Source organism: Ammospiza caudacuta, chromosome 1 (assembly GCF_027887145.1).
Source record: "Ammospiza caudacuta isolate bAmmCau1 chromosome 1, bAmmCau1.pri, whole genome shotgun sequence".
NCBI classification, from domain to species: domain Eukaryota; kingdom Metazoa; phylum Chordata; class Aves; order Passeriformes; family Passerellidae; genus Ammospiza; species Ammospiza caudacuta.
The window spans coordinates 32,835,625-32,852,564 of NC_080593.1; the positions used below are offsets into that span (position 1 = coordinate 32,835,625).

Sequence of the window (16,940 nt, forward strand, 5' to 3'; positions counted from 1 at the left end):
AGAAAAAGTTAGAGGACAGCAAATCCAAAATAAAACTTTCTCCATGTATCCCAAGAACATATATCTATCTTTGTCCCTGTTTAGAGTTATTGGGGTTTTCCCTCCCAACACACTTAGGTTGTACATAAAAGTGTCATTCTCTTCCTTAGTGGAGAATTGTCTGTGTGGAGAAGGTAACAGGAAAAACCAGCACATGAAGAGTTGTTTCAGAATTATTTTGACAGATTTCTCAAAGATCACCATGCCAGTGGAACCATTCACAACAGTATCTTCACCATTATTTGAAAATCACAATTCATTTTTCCTTCAGTAGAAAGCTAGGAAGAAACAGGTAAATGTATGTGACAAGTGGCAAAAGAAACCTAAATTAAGTAGTTGTATTTTGCATAGTTTTATTCTTGTCAAATGGAGGATGAAGAAGGGGGAAATACACAAGCTTCTGGAGAAAAATCAAGGTGTCAGAGTATTCCTGTAAAAGCATTAACACACCCACAGTTGTACCACATCTAAAATTCACATGGTATAGAGTTTTATTTTCTTCCTGGTGAGAAATAATGTTGCAGAAAATGGTGACTCTGGCAGTAACTAGCACAGACAGAAGTGCAGCAGCATTGTGGTGTATTGCATCCTAATATTTTGTCTCAAATTTAACTGATGCTGGAAAGGTTCACAATTTACATTAAGAAGTGAAAAAGTAAGCTTGCACACCCTTCTGTAACCAAAATGACATTTCTTCAGGTAATCTCTTAAGGAGAAATGTAAGTAAGAAAGAGAGGAAACCCCTTAGGGAAAGGAAGAAAACAAAGAAGCAAAGATAAAGGAAAGCAGTAGGCATAAAAAAGCATCTGTGCCACTTCCCTTTGCTAGAACCAGCAATCAAGTGTGCACAAACCCCAGTCCCTAAAAATGTAAAGATGTAAAATTCAGACTACGTCTCCATGAGATTACAATTCCTAAATTATAATCTATCCATCTACCACATACTTTTACTACAACTGTATTTTATATGCCAAACCCAAAGACAAATTATATCAGTGCAATTTCCACTCTTTACCACCTACTAAAGTTTAAACTGCACAGAGATGTTTCAAAGGTAACATTTCAAACCAGGTATTTAAAAGGCAATTCAGTGCTCACCAAGTTTGAGAATGCATTACTGCTTCTAACTGCAGAATTTCCCCATCCTTCTTGTAGAGACTCTAGTAAGTTTTCTTGGCAAGAATTTTGTTTTCATAGACAAGTTGTTAATTGTCCTCTCATTCTACAAATAGAGATTAGCTTAGTCTGAGAATTTCCCTTTTCAATCCCCTAAAAAATAATTTTTCTGCTGCTCCTCGGATCTGACAATTGGAATCTAAGTGAATGTCTGCACTGAAATTTGCTAAATATTACTGAAGCAGAGATGCTCCAGGGGATTAAAACAAATGAAAAGTCTCTGGAAGATCCTTTTAAGACAATTAAAACACTGGCACAGATGAGTGGGAGAGTTGTGAGGTCTTGCAGGTCTGCAGCTGTACCTCACACAAGCCAAGAGAGCCATAGCATGAGATTAGAGAAAAACCTCCTTCCACAGACTGCTTAAGGGATCCACTGAAACCAGTGGGTGAACAGAACCCCAGGTGGGGTCAGGGATTTAAAACAAGAAAAGCAAAGCTTTTCCTGGCTTAGAGATCCTTTCTGGGATGTTTAGCTGAAATTAGATACCAAATAGTTCATTAGTCTGATTAAGCAATTCCTTTGTCCCTACAGTATGCCAACACCTGTGCTGCCCTACACCACAGACCGTGCCACAACATGGGCAAGTGTGCTTAGCTGTGATTATGTTTGAACTGTGCAGACCACCACTCATGGCCACTCTGCCCCCAAAGCTCCATCATTTCAAAACAGAATTTCATTTTCCTCCTTATTCATACAGGCAAAGAGTGCTAGAATACCAAAGGTACCACAACAGTTTGCTTGGTAATAATTAATCAATATTTTATAAGGTATTTCTATATTCAACTTATATTCTGGGCTAAGCATACCTTTATATTGCAACCCACATATTAAAGTCACCATCTTCACTAATAAAATAAATACTTTAAAGCTGAATCCACACAACTGTTAAAAGACACATTTTCTCTAAAAAGCACTTTCAGCATGTTTGTGATCAGCCATCAGAAACTTCTCACCACTATCCCTTGCATCTGCTCCCAGGAGCCTAAGAACCCCAAGACTGCTTTGCTGTTAATACTGAGGAGCAGCCCAGAATGGCATGCACAGAATCACACCCCTCTCCAGCAGGAGTTCTCCACTTATACTGCTCCTTAATCCTCTTCTGATCCATTTCAGTCAGAGACAGTGTCCATCTGGGCTTTAATCCAAGTGATTTGGGTTCCCATCTTTTTAAAAGAGTTGCTTTACTGAACAGATTTATGAGAAGTTTCCTCAAAGGATTGGAGCTTGCTTTAACCAAAATGAGAAACAATCCTCTTTGGTCAAAGACACTTGCTCTCTACAGCACAGTCTTCAGGAGAAACTTGAATTTTCATCTCCCATCAGCCTCATGCAGCAGGACTTTAAGTGTGATCAACACTCCAGAGGTAGCCTTTTAAATAAAAATGCACTAGTACAACAGTTCCAGCAGCAGCTGGGGTATGTGTGAGTGAGTGTGAGGAGCAAGCTTCATGGGTGAGAAAACTTTTAACTGAACCAGCTGATCCAGTGGGGAAAAGTCATTGCAGTCATATTCAAAGCCAGATCCTCTATTGTAAATCACTTTCAAAACATACAACTCAATTCCTGCACAAGTTCCTTGCTTTACATGTATTTACTGCAACAGTCAGTTTCTGTTCACATCTTTCATTTCTTCATATGTCTCTCGCTATCTTTTCACTCTCCCCAAATTTTTCTCTCTAGTCCAAAGCCCATAGTTCTGCTGCAAAACAAACATGTTTTGTTTGAGCTGCTCTTCCGTAACACTCTTCGTGTACAGCCTTGTTGGGCAATCAGAACAAAATTCAAAGCCAAGTTGGTGGTGCAGCAGCAATTCTGATGAGCAGCTGAAAAGTTTATTTGTACAAATATTTAATCTAAGCTAGAAAAAAAAGGTCTTTCCTTTTCTTGAGCCCTCCTTCTAGCAGTTGTCTAAATTGGGTCTCCTGCTCTTGTTATAGCACAGATGTCTCTCTCACAAAAAGCTGCAGTCTTATACTGTGGACTTTCATTCATCAGGCTCTAAAAGCCAATTCTGACTTCATTATAAACAGCATTACCCTACACCAAGCCCCACAAATCAAGGCTGCTTTACATGGAAAAAAAAGGAAGGAAACATTACTCTTCAGTGAAACCGAGAGCTCGATGCACACGTTAAAATACCGCAGCTCTCATACAGATTTCACAGGTTTAGAAGCAGCACTTTTGAACAAATCAGAGCAGTTTTCTACACTTTCAGAACAGACTATTTTATACACATCATCTCATAGTGCTGTAGGACTTCTGCTGTACACTGTTAGGAAATTAGTCTCAGGACATCTGGTCTGTAAGCACAGTTATCCATTCTGTTTCTCTCTCACACGTGCACCTAGCGACAGGAACGTCACACTGCTGCTGGAGAACCTGAAATTATTTTCTCCTCTCATGTAGACCAAATCCATTAGACCACCACCACCCCCTTGTTTCCATGACTCCTGTGTCATGTTGACAAGGAATTAAAATTAGACAACACAACTGAAATCATAAATAGCAGAGGCTAAAAAAGACAGAAGTATTAGGGTAATTCAGTTGAGAAACCACATAGAAATGTTTGGCTAGCAAAGTCTTTGAGTCTACAATGTGATCTAACAAACAAAAATTTTTGATTTAATTGGGGGGGTGAAGGAAAACAAAAGAGCCAGGTAATGAAAGGAGGATGTGGGTGGGGTAAAAAGCAGTGCTGATATCACAGATACTGAGCCTGGCTGAACCATGAATGCCATCTCCATATTTCAAGTACTTTCTTGATATACCTAAGTCCACAAAAAAAAAATTCACCATAATGTCCTTTTCCATTAATTATATTAATTGAGCCTAACTAGTCTGATGTGGCCCCCACCAGGCCCTGGTGTACTAGAATTTGCAGTGCAGCAGGGGCAGACCTGGCATTTTGTGACTTGGAGGTGTGATATTACCTTGGCAGAGGTGCTGCTCCTCTCACAGCCACATCAGCTGCCAACAACTGACCATGGCAAAAAGGCTCCTCAAAGCACCTTCAGTTTGGCATTATTTTTGGTTGGTAGAAAAAAATCAATATTCCCAACAAGGATCCCAGCTAGCATGGCTTTAGAAGGAAAATTAAACTGAAGAAGACCCTAATAAATTCCTGAGGGTTATGTTTGAAAGGTGTAACTTGGATAACACTGCATTGCCTGAATGCAGACTGTGGTGGACAGGTGAACTCAGCTCCAGGTCACCCAGTGCATTGCTCAGCCTCTCTGCATCACTGCCACCCCCCCCCCCCCCAGCCCAAACACAGCAATTTTCACCAAATTTGCCCATTTTCACCAAACAGGTCAGACCATGCTGGTTCCTTGTAAAGGCAAAGCAGCATGGACATGGAATACCCAATTCAGTCTGCCAGGACACAGTTATTTTCCCAAAACCTCGTGAAGGCATTTGAATAGGCAAAGCCAGTCTGCAATGGCCCAATGCGCTGCAGCATGTGGTGATGGTGTTTTTCATCTTGTAGGCCCTCCAAAACCCAGTTTACTGTCTCATGAAACCATGACCATAGTCTGGAAGAATCAGAAAAATAAGCCTGGAAGCTGCTGAAGTCATTGTTTGCACACACCAGAAAGGCAGCGCCTGAAAACAATAACTCTGGCTTATTTACCACATCCCATACAAACCCTGGAGTGAATTCTTCTCCTGGGAACTTACAGTTATATCCAAATGTTCAAAACTAATAATAAGTTTACCCTATAATACAATTCTGTTTAGGTGGCATTACCAGGGTTTTAAGAATGTAATGCTGAACCACAGAGAACAAAGACAAAATTGTCAAAGGAACTACTAATTGAGTGACCAATTTGGACACCAAAGGCTTGATTTTCCATAGTGCTCAGCACGTCTGTGTGTTCAAAGGGCAGCTTCAGTGCCACTTCTGGTAGTAAGGGGAACACAGCACTTCTGCAGGAAAGACCTCAGGCCCATCACAAGACAAGCTGAAGGCACTGTTAGCAACTAATAGCAACTTCTGCTTAGGGAGGGGAGCACAGCACCAGAGACCAGAACGTGCAGGATTCAGTTTGCCATGGCAACAAATTCAATTCCCCTTAACCAAAAGGGTTTGTCTTCCTCAAAGCCCTCAACTTGCTACCAAATTAAGAAAGTGTGTGGTGAATAACTGGGTCACAGCTCTTATGGACTGCTCATCTCCACTGCACAGGCTGGACTTGTTGGTGGCAGCAGAGCCACCCTCTGGCCCCAGCCAACACCCCTCCCTACAGGGCTAAGAGCAAACAGCAGGTCCCCATTTACCTTGGTGTAACTGTGGAACTTCTGAAATGCTCAATTAAAAGAAATAAGGAGGTAAGGGATGTGGTAAACTATTTCAATTTCAGTGTTTTGAATTAAGCAAAACATAGGAAGCAACTGAAAATAGGTATCAGGTAGAACGTCATGTGCAACTGTGAGTACAACTATTATAACTAACTCCACATACCACATGTGTTTAAGTATTTCCAGATAATACTGCTGGACCATTTCAGTTGTTATATATAAATATATATATATACACACAATCCCTGTATATTTAAAAAGGTAAAGGAAAGAGAGGGCTAAATGCTTTAAAACCACACTAATATGAAATAGCATTTAAAAGTACCTGCCTTGAATCTGCTAAGTCAGAAATTGCTTAAAGTATAATTACTATGATTTACCAATAGAAGGTTGGTTTCTAAATAAAAAAAGGGGATCCAACAAGTATAAGCAACATGATAAATCATAACAGATAACGTCAGTATCAAAACTCCCTCCCTCTCCTTTTTTCTAAAAAAACTAACTCGTACAATAGAAAAATTCACTGAGAGAATATTCTAACAAAGCTCTGAAAATAGAAGAAATTTCAAAAGAAAATTTTTGGGCTACAAGATTAGCCCAGGTGCTGAACACAGAACACAAAAAGTTCTCATGTGCTTTCATGTTCCCGCATTACACCCTAAGCTGGAAATAGTCTCTTTAATGTCTGATAAGGACGAAAGATTAGTGTACATTATGCTAAAGATGCATGAGATGGAGAAAGAAAAATCATAGTATCAAGGCTGACAAATGGCATTAAATGGTCTGCAAGGCTAAAAGAAGTACTTGAGACATGTTTAAGAGAAAAGCAAAAAAACCTCACTTATTAGATGCATGGGTGGCCTCCTTCACAAAGAGATTAAAGGGAGCAGGATAATTCAGTTTGGAAAGGAGTGAGAGGGAATATGATACAGGTATTATGAAATAACGAATCATGTAGAGATGGCCAAATTGGCAGCTTCTATTCACCCTTCATCTAAATTAAATGAAAACAAGTTTGAAAACACAGAGAAAAAGTATTTATGCAACATTATCTGAACACAATTAAGCACCTCACAATATCTGCTACAATACTTCATTAATCTCCCCTCTCTTCACACTAAGGGTGTAACTTCAAGTGCAGTTGCAAATAACACTGGAGTTTATGAACCAGGTTAACACTAATGTTAACCCTCCTGATTCAGTACTCATCCTTATTTCCAGAAATGAAAAAGCACTGTCACACTGATTGGTCCTTAAAGGCGGGAGCTGCTGTTTTATGGAGCTGATCCCCATTCCCAGTAGCTCCTTGTGGGCACTGTTGGGGTCCCTCCTCCTGGGGCAGACGGGCTACCAGGACATTTCTGGGCTCAGTGTGAGGGAGGCAGGGATCACACGCCGGGCTGGCACATGGGGGTTGTGAAACAGCAGGATGCAGCAGCAGCACCAGCTCGTGTTCAGCTGCCTCCTCTCCAGCTGGGGAGGCCAGCTTAAGTGGAAACACTCCTCACTACTTCTACCATGTCATTTGTAGTTTGCCAAAGGGAAAGAAAAAAAAAAGTTTTAAAAGCATTACTATCCACTGAACACTCATTACTCAACTCTGATTAAATGATAGACTACACAAAAGCAAGGGAACCGGCAAATCTTAAAGGAATGTTTGGAAAAGACACTGAGATAAAGGATGATTTTTCTGCTTTACTCACAGGGCTATACTAAGATGCAGTTGGTGCCTTATTGGCAGTTTTGGCCCTTTCCTGTGGAGGCACCAAGCACTGGTCTCCATCAGGAAGGCTGTGGCTCAGCCTGGCAGTGCAAGCTGCCATGTCCTGTTCTAGGCCATGAAAACTAGAACAGAAACATCTATGTTTTTTCCTGTCCCCTTCATCCTTTCAGTCCTCTCAATTTTGTTACCTCCATGTCATTACAGAAAATTTGTTCTTTTTAATTGTGAGCTTTATCAGGGAAAATTGTATTTCTCCTATACACTTTACTCTCTTTTGTCTGTGTGTGCAAAAATAGCACTTTTAAAAGCTATTTTCTGTAGCTATTTAAAAGTCTTGATGCCACTTCATTACTGCTCTACAAGGCTGGTGCTAGCCTGATATTTTTAGTTTCAGCACAATAATAGTTTGTGCATTCAAAAAAATGCCTTCTGTAAAGCTGGAATCCTGCAATTATAACAAATATCTGTCAGACTTAAAAAAAAAATCAATTTTCAAATCATCTTTTGGAACCTATCAACAATTACAAATTCCAAGAAATCTCTCCACAAGGGCACAGGCATAATTTCAAGAAGGGGCCACATGTATGAAGTGCTCCCTCTGGTACAGATATGACTGTGCTTTGTAGAAACAGAGCCAAGCTAGAGTGTGATACCAGGGAAATCTTTCCTGGGAAGGTTGTCCCATATTTTAATATTAAGAATTTCTGCTAAGATCTGCTTGCAACGATCCAAAAATGATAGAAGGAATCACAGAGGAAAATCCTGTAAAATGGATTTAGTTCACAGATTAATGCAGATAAAAAAGTAGTATATTATAACTCAGATGGAGATCACGTCTGAGACCTTCCCTCTATTGTGCACAAGATGCAAAATGACAAGCTTCCAGGAAAAAGATAAGTCCTTAACAACCACTTCATGACTATCTCGAGTCTCTTTATAACCAGGAAAAACTATAAAAAGATTGAAGCATTTTTCTAGAGCTGTAAGATTCCCCTTCTCCCTTTATGAAATGGTCACCCACAGGATGCATGGCCTGCCTTCGGCTTCTCAGCAGATCTGAGGACAGCACTGCTGTGGAGCAGAGGTGTAGGTTTGGCCTCCAAGCAATGAGGCTCTGACAGACAGGAGACTGCTGAAGGAAGGGAGCTGTTATTTGCATTTACAGAGGCTTCCAGGCACATGGGTGCTGGATATCCTCATCCAAAACTTTCCCTGAAGCCGTAGGTGCACACCATGCACTTCACTTCCCTAGATAGGCTGGCATGACCAAACTCCTGCCCCTGAGGGCAGACCATCAGTAGCTGTCCTGTAACTCACAGGGCAGCCCAGTTACCCAAGCAGTTGTAACACCTATACCTGAAATTACACAAGTCAATCCCCACAGCTAGAGAAGACTTTTTCCCTTTTTTTTTAACCCACCTCTCCTAGTTTGTGTGGCTGTTTCCAGGGAAAGGGGAGGAAAGAGGGCAACCTTACCTAGTCCCTACTGTTAGGGCTGGGCACTGAAAAAAAAGTAAGTGGAGAGGAGTTGCAGGCAAGACTCAAGAACTGAAGCCTGGGATCAAACAGAAGCAAAAATTATACACACTTTATAACATGGAGTGATCCTGGTGGAACAAGTACACCATCTTCAAGTGCATGAGTTACCTGAGCTGCAAAACTGAATTGAAATAAAATCCACAGTAAAGGTTTCCACAGTGCTAACACAGAGATGAAAGCTTTGCAAACAACAACAATTACATGCTGCCAAAGCCTTCAGACTCCAAAAACATGAACCTTGGAGCAAAGGGGAAACATGGGTTTTTGAGTGCAGAAAATTTCTGAAGTAAAACACGCAATCTAGTGGCTACCTAATCACTCAGTCATCAAAATCAAGGTGTACATATTTTAAACACTCAAAACCAAGCTACTAAAATCCACCCTAAAGTTAAAGAAATATTATAATGAAATTCTGTTAAACACAAATTTACCAAGATGCGTGGGATTTCCCAGTCTACCTTAAAGAATCCCGGTATTAAGGCCAACTCATGCACTAATCTGACAGGTAAGGTTTAAGATGTTTACAAATAGCCACAAATTTTTGAATGCAATTATCTAAACTAGAAGTTAAGATTTCAAGAGATGCACTATGTTAATAGCATTTGACCTATATGTAGCAAAACAAAACAATTCAGAGTGTGAATGCTGAGTATTAGCTGACAGCTTATGAACTGTGAATTACTTTTAAGAGTCAGTTTTGAAGGAGCAGTCAAATGAAGAGTAAGATCACTGGAACAATTCAATGGAAAGGGCCACAATTAAATGAGTTAATTATACCTAGGGTGTAAGAGCGATCTTCATTTCCATCTACTTGCATTCAGGGCCTTCTACAAAGTAGTGAGCATTCTATTTGCAGAATGTATTCAGTCCCCAGCAAGCTCTCAAATGTTGAAGCTTTTTGTTCAACCACATTATTAATAAAATTAGAATGTTTTCCCTCATTTTAAAGGGGAAACAAAAGAAATGCAATCACAAAGGAGGCAAGTTTACACTGTTGCATTCACTCTGCAGTAATTATCACTCAGTAGTTATACAGATCTGAAAAAACCTACCCTCATTTCTTACAAGCATTGGGATTCATAGAGGAAAAGAGGAATATTAAATAATGTGGATGATATAAGGTCTTGAGGTGTTTGGTGTCCTTTTATTCAGTAGAGTTGTCCTTTGCAAAAGTCATCCTTGAGCAAGGATCTGAGCAGTTTGGTTACACCAGACTAGGCTGATACACATGGTCTTAAGAAAAACCCATCAACACAAACCTGCTGTTTTCCAGAAGCCTGGACTCAGTTTTGATGCAACCTCCTTCTTATGCTCTGAACAGGCACTGCAAATATTTGAATAAGTGGCTCAAGTTGTGTTTCATTGCTGCTCCATAAGTAGCTGCACAAGCCATCCTCTGCTGAAAGTACTATAACTCTCTACAGCAATGTTTCCCTGAACATTAATAAAAACAATCTGCAGCACTAAAATTTAAGAGTAAAGGTGAAGAATACTGCACAGCATGGAGAAGTTGTATGCCATTTATCACTTTCACATTTACTGTACAACAAACTATGTTCCCTTGTCAAAACAACTCCTTCTCCTTAAAAAAACTTTAAATTTAAATTTTTTGACATTTAAAAAGCCAGCACTGTTTAAAATAAGGGAAGTAGGAGTGTAAATCCCAGTATACGCCTGTATGAATGCACACTTCATTCTGATTTTTTCACTGATTCATAGCTAAATACTCAGCTCAACAGAAGGGCAATTAGATTTTTAGGCACTGAGGGAAAGAGTACTTCAGTGCTTTGCTCTTGACATGGAAAGAAAGAGGAGGCGGTGTAAGAGGAACTAAGAAATCTTGGTTATTCGCCTGTTGAATATTTAGGGAGTCACAGATCTTGAAATCCTTGCTCATGGCATCTGGATAAGAATGAACATTCTATTCAGAGCTAAGGATGGCAAGAAGATGCAGAGAGCAGTAGTAGAAGACTGCTGGAACAGGGCAAAGCTTTATTTTGAAGCACTAGAGGCATGCATGAGCTCAGCAGCTGGGCATGAGCAGCAGCACCAAACCAGGGTAGCCCAGAGAGCCTGCAGGTGTAGCCAAGGGCTGCCTGGACAGCAAAATGCACAACAGGCAGCTGAAGGAGGTGTAGCCTAGCTGGGAGGCTGGATGGACACCAGGAGCAGTGGCCAGCCTTTGCCAGGTCTCCTGAGATGGAGGTGAACAGCGGGGCAGGAGCGGTCAGGAGGGATTTCTGAGGGAACATGATCTGAGCCGTGTAGGAAGGGACATGGATGAAGTCTGAGCTATTGTGGAAGCAGTAAGTTCTAGAGGTGCTTGCAAAATGAGGCATCATGAAAGCCATCCAAGAAAACCTCAACAACAGCATTTAGGGACAAGCTGTATCATAACCAAGTCAGAGAAGGGAGCAAATAAGAAGATCAGGATCCCAGGTCAGAGGCCACACAAGAGCAGCTCACCAGTGCAAGGGAACATAGGATGAACAAAAATGAGAAGGATGGAGAAACACCGTAGCAGAAGCCGTAGAAGTCACCTAATCCACACTCCCTTACAACCACATACCCTTACACATAACACATCCCCTGGTGCTTGTTTCAGGGAGATAGAAATAGCTCAGCATGCTTAAGCAGTCATATACCAGAAGCCATAAAACACAAGACAACACTGACAACATGATTTTCATCACCCAGATACTTGAAAGCAGGGGAGCAGGATGGAGAATCAGAAGCATGACAGACAAAATCCTCTAATAAACACAGCAGAGCTGTGCTCAGCACCAAGGTACTCTGAGATAGTCTTCATACAAGAGTCAACTGAATAAAGGTGGGCCTGGTTGCACATATTCTACTATAAAGAAATGTTCTTAAATTACAAACAGAGACCACAAGACACAGAGCACAGCATCCCAGAGGAGATGAGAAATACTTAAATGCCAAGAAAATAAATGCAAAAACCCAAACCCTCCTCTTCCCCTGTGAAACTAGAAGCAAACTTCCCAATAAGCAACGAGAATGTGTCAAACTCTAAAAAAAAACGTGGACACTGAATGTGGAGAACAGGCTTCTGCACCAGCACAGCTCCTGGAAGCACTACAAACAGTGCCTTTCTGCTGACTTACTGCTCCAAACTGCAAGGCAGGATAAGCTGAGGACATCACAGGGTTTCTTTACTTTAAAAAGAGAAAATGCTCCGTGCACTGGGGCCTTTTACCAACATGTAGTATCTTTGACTTTAAATGAATGTGGGAGTTTCAGACTAACAGGCTGCCATATTGTCCCCTCCAGGACATCACAACATCCCTGGCAGCAGGGCTGACAACACCAGAGGAGCTGCTGCCAGGCACAGAGGCAAGCTTAGAAACCTGAACACCCTTGGCTAGAATTTAAAGTCTAAACACTCTGTACCACCCCAAAAATACATGCAAGCATTTGGCCATTCTGCCACATAGCAACAGTAAAATCACTTTTCCCTCTGCTTACTTGAGAGCATGGTTAACTTGCAAATCAGCACAAATAGTAAGCTCAGTTATGGCAGAAAAAAATTATGGGATGGGGTAACATGGCCGAATGTGCTGCAGCAGCCTGTGGAAAGCAATACCCCATGAGGTCTGGCAGCAGATCAAGAGCAGTCACTTCAGTTGCTTTTCAGATTATATAGCTTTGTGAAATTATTTTGGTAATATTCAGCCTTCTAAAAACCTCCCTATGGAAAGTGGTCTTTTCAAGTCCCTTATTGTTGAGCTCTTACCCACCAGTGCACAATGTGCTACTGTAGTTGTGCTGGCTGCCATGCCAGCAGCACAGAAGTGGTACATGCTGCTGAACCAATGAGACCAGCCCAGAACACAAGGAATGTCTCCCTTTCCAGCCTCCTCTTTAATTTTAGCGCACACACAGCTCTGCTGCCAGGACAGGCCATGCCAGGCAGATATTTGATTTGTAAACAGACACTCCAACATGCTCATCTTTGCTGCAGGCTCCAACTTATCTGCTGCTATTCCCAAGTAGCATGCAGGAAAATTTCTTCAAACCTGATCTGCAATAGTGAACTTTCACAAGAAAAAGGCAGATAGTTCAGTACACGTGGAATGACCATATTAGTTTTTCCTTGAAGAAGCAAGGGAAAACCCAACCCAGACTTTTCCCTTGTCACCCTCCAGCCCAGTTCTGGGGTGTTCAGGAACAAAAAGCATAATTAAGGCAGACACACTTTGCCTCTGCACACTACAACATGCACAGGGTGTGCCCTCTTTGTGGTTAATGAAGGCTCTCATGCTTTCCAATATGATAAAGGAATCACCTCAGGGTTAACACTCTGGAAATATGAATAGATGGTGACAAGGAGCCATACAAGCTTTATTCCTTGCATTGTCTCCCACCAGGACAATGCAGGGCACTCCTTAACCTCTTATCAGCGGTGGCCATCACAGAGCAGCTCTTAAAGTACACACCAGGTGTTATCACAGACAGACTTAACTCTGAGAAATCATCTTGGACCCTCCTTTTTCTGGCAGCCATTTCAATACTCAGTCTTAGATGTCCAATTTCAGTCAACTGGTGTCTTCTGAGGTTAAATTTTGATTCATTTAATGTTCATTTCTGCATGCTCAGAGACAAACAAGACAGTTTCACTTTCAGTTTGCTTGGTATTTTTTTCCTTGACCCTTTCAGAAGAATCCTCACCAGAATGGATATGCACAAAAATGTCAGCAACCTACTTCTAGATGAGAAAATGACCAGGCCTTCTGGACTGATGGACCAACTGCTCCACTCTCAATCTTCCCCTTGAAGTCATCTATCTCAATGCTAACTAATAGTGCTTTTTTTAAATGTTTTTTTTTCCCCTTCCATGAGTCTTGACTAAAATCAGAGGACAAAATTACAGTACATTTTTAGAACAGTACATTTTTAAGAACAGGGCATTGTATGTGAAGGTATCTAACACGAGACTACCAAGCAGTGGGCTTTCCACTTTTTCCTCCTGTCTTCCACCTCAGCCCTATCCACTTTGGGTTCTTTTAAGTAGAAAAGTTACCTCTAGTCATTTTTCTTCACAATATCTAGCTAACAATGAAATTCTGATGTGACAATGATACAGAACCTAAGTCTCTGAACAACAATGCCTGTATGAGAAGATGTTTCTTACTGTTTTGGCTGCATTAAAACTCCTGTTAAAATCTTCAATGCTTGTGATATTTTTATATCTGCAGACAAGAAATGAGGAAATAACTCAAGAGATCTCTGTCCAAATTCTGGGAAAAGGAAGCCTGATTTATCTGCACTCTTGACTACATCTGTGACTACGTGTTACATAAATACTTGGTATAATTTTTTAAAAAGCTAACAAATAACCATTACCCACTTCCTCTCATCTGTTTCTTGTTATGGTACAGGTAACACCTTCAGCTGACTTTTCATCGCAGGAGAAATGCTAAAAGCAAGCATTAACAAGAAAAACATGAAGCTAGTGAAGATACTTGTCATATTAACCACCTTAGTACATTCTCCTAAGTAATATTGTAATATGGAACATTATTTTCCTAGAAACCTCTTAGAAAAACATTCAAATTAGTTTTGGCAGTTGGCAGATGTAAGTCTAAGCAAATCCATCCTTGGGATAAGTTAAATTTGTTCACAGAAGTGGTCCAGCCCCCCATTTCTCTCCACACTCCTGCTCAGGTCTTCACTGCCACTGCTGCCAATGTGGATGGCAGCTGCTTGTGCTTCAATGCATGCAGCTGACTATATATTTTCTAGAAGTTAAAATAGCGTCCTTCTACTGTGTACAAATGCATATCCACACACACAACATACTGCACATATTCATTCATACCCCTCCCACTTGCAGGGTAGCAGGACTCAGCATGGAAGAGCAAGCTGACTTTGGGCATAAAAACACAGGTTGTGGGATGTGCTCACAGCACACACACCTCAAAGAACTCTGCACAGCATTAGCATTAGGATAGCATGAATATTGGTCACTTAACTCACAACTGGTTCATTTAAAAAAGTGACATCTCAGAGTCTGGTAGGACATATGGAATATTGTTTACTGAATTCAGCATCTTGTCATAGCTTTGTGTTTATAATAATAAACACAGTTCAAGTGGCCTCCTAAAGGTATTCATAGCTAAATATTCCTCGGGCCAAACATAAAAAAACATGACTAGAACTCACATCAGCAGCTGAGAGCAGGTCTACCAGGGACAGTTTTACAACACCAAAAATTACTACTTTAGGAAAATACGTACAGCAACCACACAGTACACAGTAGGCTTTGTACACATCCTTTTGTAAGACAGAAACCCTGTACTCTGAGACCTGAATACTGTACACTGGACATGTACACACCCTCTATTTGTGATCCTGTATCTCAGTATTGAGGCACCTGTGGTCTTTTCCCCACACACACCATTTAGAAGAGGACAATGCCAACATGGACACACACAAAGCTGCATGCACAGAACATTGGCTTGAAGTTCAAATCCTTTCACTGGCCTTCAGTGTCTGCTGAAGTCCAGTCAACCCAAGCACCGCCACTCGTGTCACAGTAGGACTGCAGCTGAGGATCAAATCTAGACCTTGCCCCACGACAACTGCAGCTACCTGGTATCAGAACAAAGACCAGCCTGATGCATTAGGCTGAAGTTGGTTTTGGCTTTTGGTGGGGCTTCCCAATTCTGTGAACAGCTATATGAAACACCATCACTAGAGCTATTCAAGATCTAAACACCAGGTCATTTCACCCAGCATAAGGCACAATCATCTACACCTCAGTGATTTCGAGTGAACCTTTGAATCTGTATGGTCAGAGTATGGATGAATTTTAGACACTCACCACTCCGTATATCCTTCCCATATCAAGATTTATTAAGACTTCTACCATTACTCAACAGGTACTGAAATATTTTATGCACTTGAACACTTTTATCTTCATGAAAGGCAGTAGAAAGACTTAATGCCCTTAGGTCTTTTTTGGTCAGGTTTTACTCCTGCTGGAGATACCCTCAGTTGTCCACATACATCTTACAATGGCACACAAAGAGCAAACTCCAGTGAGACACTTGGGTAAAGACACTAACAATACAGAAGTAGCAGAGAGGAGGATGTTCATCTCAAAGGAGGTGGCAGTGTGAAGTGAAGGGAATTATCCACAGTCATTTCACTCACAGTGGGAAAATATTAAAACTCTTGTCTCTACAAATATAATTTGATATATCAGTAACTGGCATAGAGTAAGCCTGTATTCATCAAATCCTTGAATAAATTTCATTTTTAAATCATCCAAGATACTCCAGAAAATGAATGCTTAGATTCTGCACTTCATCATTCTCTATTGCTTCAGAAACAGTACCAAGGTGTTTGCAAGCTCCGTAGTTTTGTTCTCAGTTTGAGCCAACTATGAAGTGCAAGTTATGCAGCATTAAAAGACAGAAATGGGGTCATAAAGCAAAACATCATTTGCTAATATAAATCTGTACATGAGTGTATAGGCAAAAAACATTATCATCCATCTTTCATACAGTTCACATACTGGGGGAGCAAATAAGTACAGCTGTGTAAACACATTTGCCCTTTAAATACAAAATATGTAAGGAAAAAAGCAGTATTACAAGGATTTGTTTTTTCTTCCCTTTAGTTTTTCCAAATCTACTTTCTATTGTGTTCTTAAATGGAAATTAAAAGCATTGTAGAAGTATCAAATAGGTGTGCAGTGATTTGAAGAAAAAGGGAAAACAAAGCTCTAGAGCTGGTGGATGCTAAGAGTACATGGAGCTAATTGCAGCTGTAAAATAGAAAAAGTAGCAAAGCTTTCATTTGGGGGTTTGAAGGCTGATATAATTAACATATGATTTCTGCCTTAAAAAAATTCTCTAAATATGGCAGTGGAAGCCAAGCATGAAAAGCAGAGTAGCGCAGAACAAGTGACAACACAAGAACTCCTTACCAATCACAGCAGTGCCATGAACATAACAGGCAACAAACTGAGTTTGTAACAGAGGAGCATCAAGATGCACAAACTACAAAATCACTTCATTCTTAGCCATCATCAGCTTTGGAAAATAAAAATCTTAATAAATTTCCTTTAAAAAGTTTGAGGAAACACTTGCAATTCCAGTTTCAAAGCTCTGAAACTGTTTAAGTGCAATATGTA

At 40.6% G+C, this 16,940-nt stretch overlaps 1 protein-coding gene across 1 annotated transcript in view; it reads right to left on the reverse strand.

Moving 5' to 3' along the window:
- The window catches only part of IGF2BP3 (insulin like growth factor 2 mRNA binding protein 3), a 112,348-nt gene that overhangs the window by 43,207 nt on the left and 52,201 nt on the right, over positions 1 to 16,940 (reverse strand). The window lies entirely within an intron of this gene.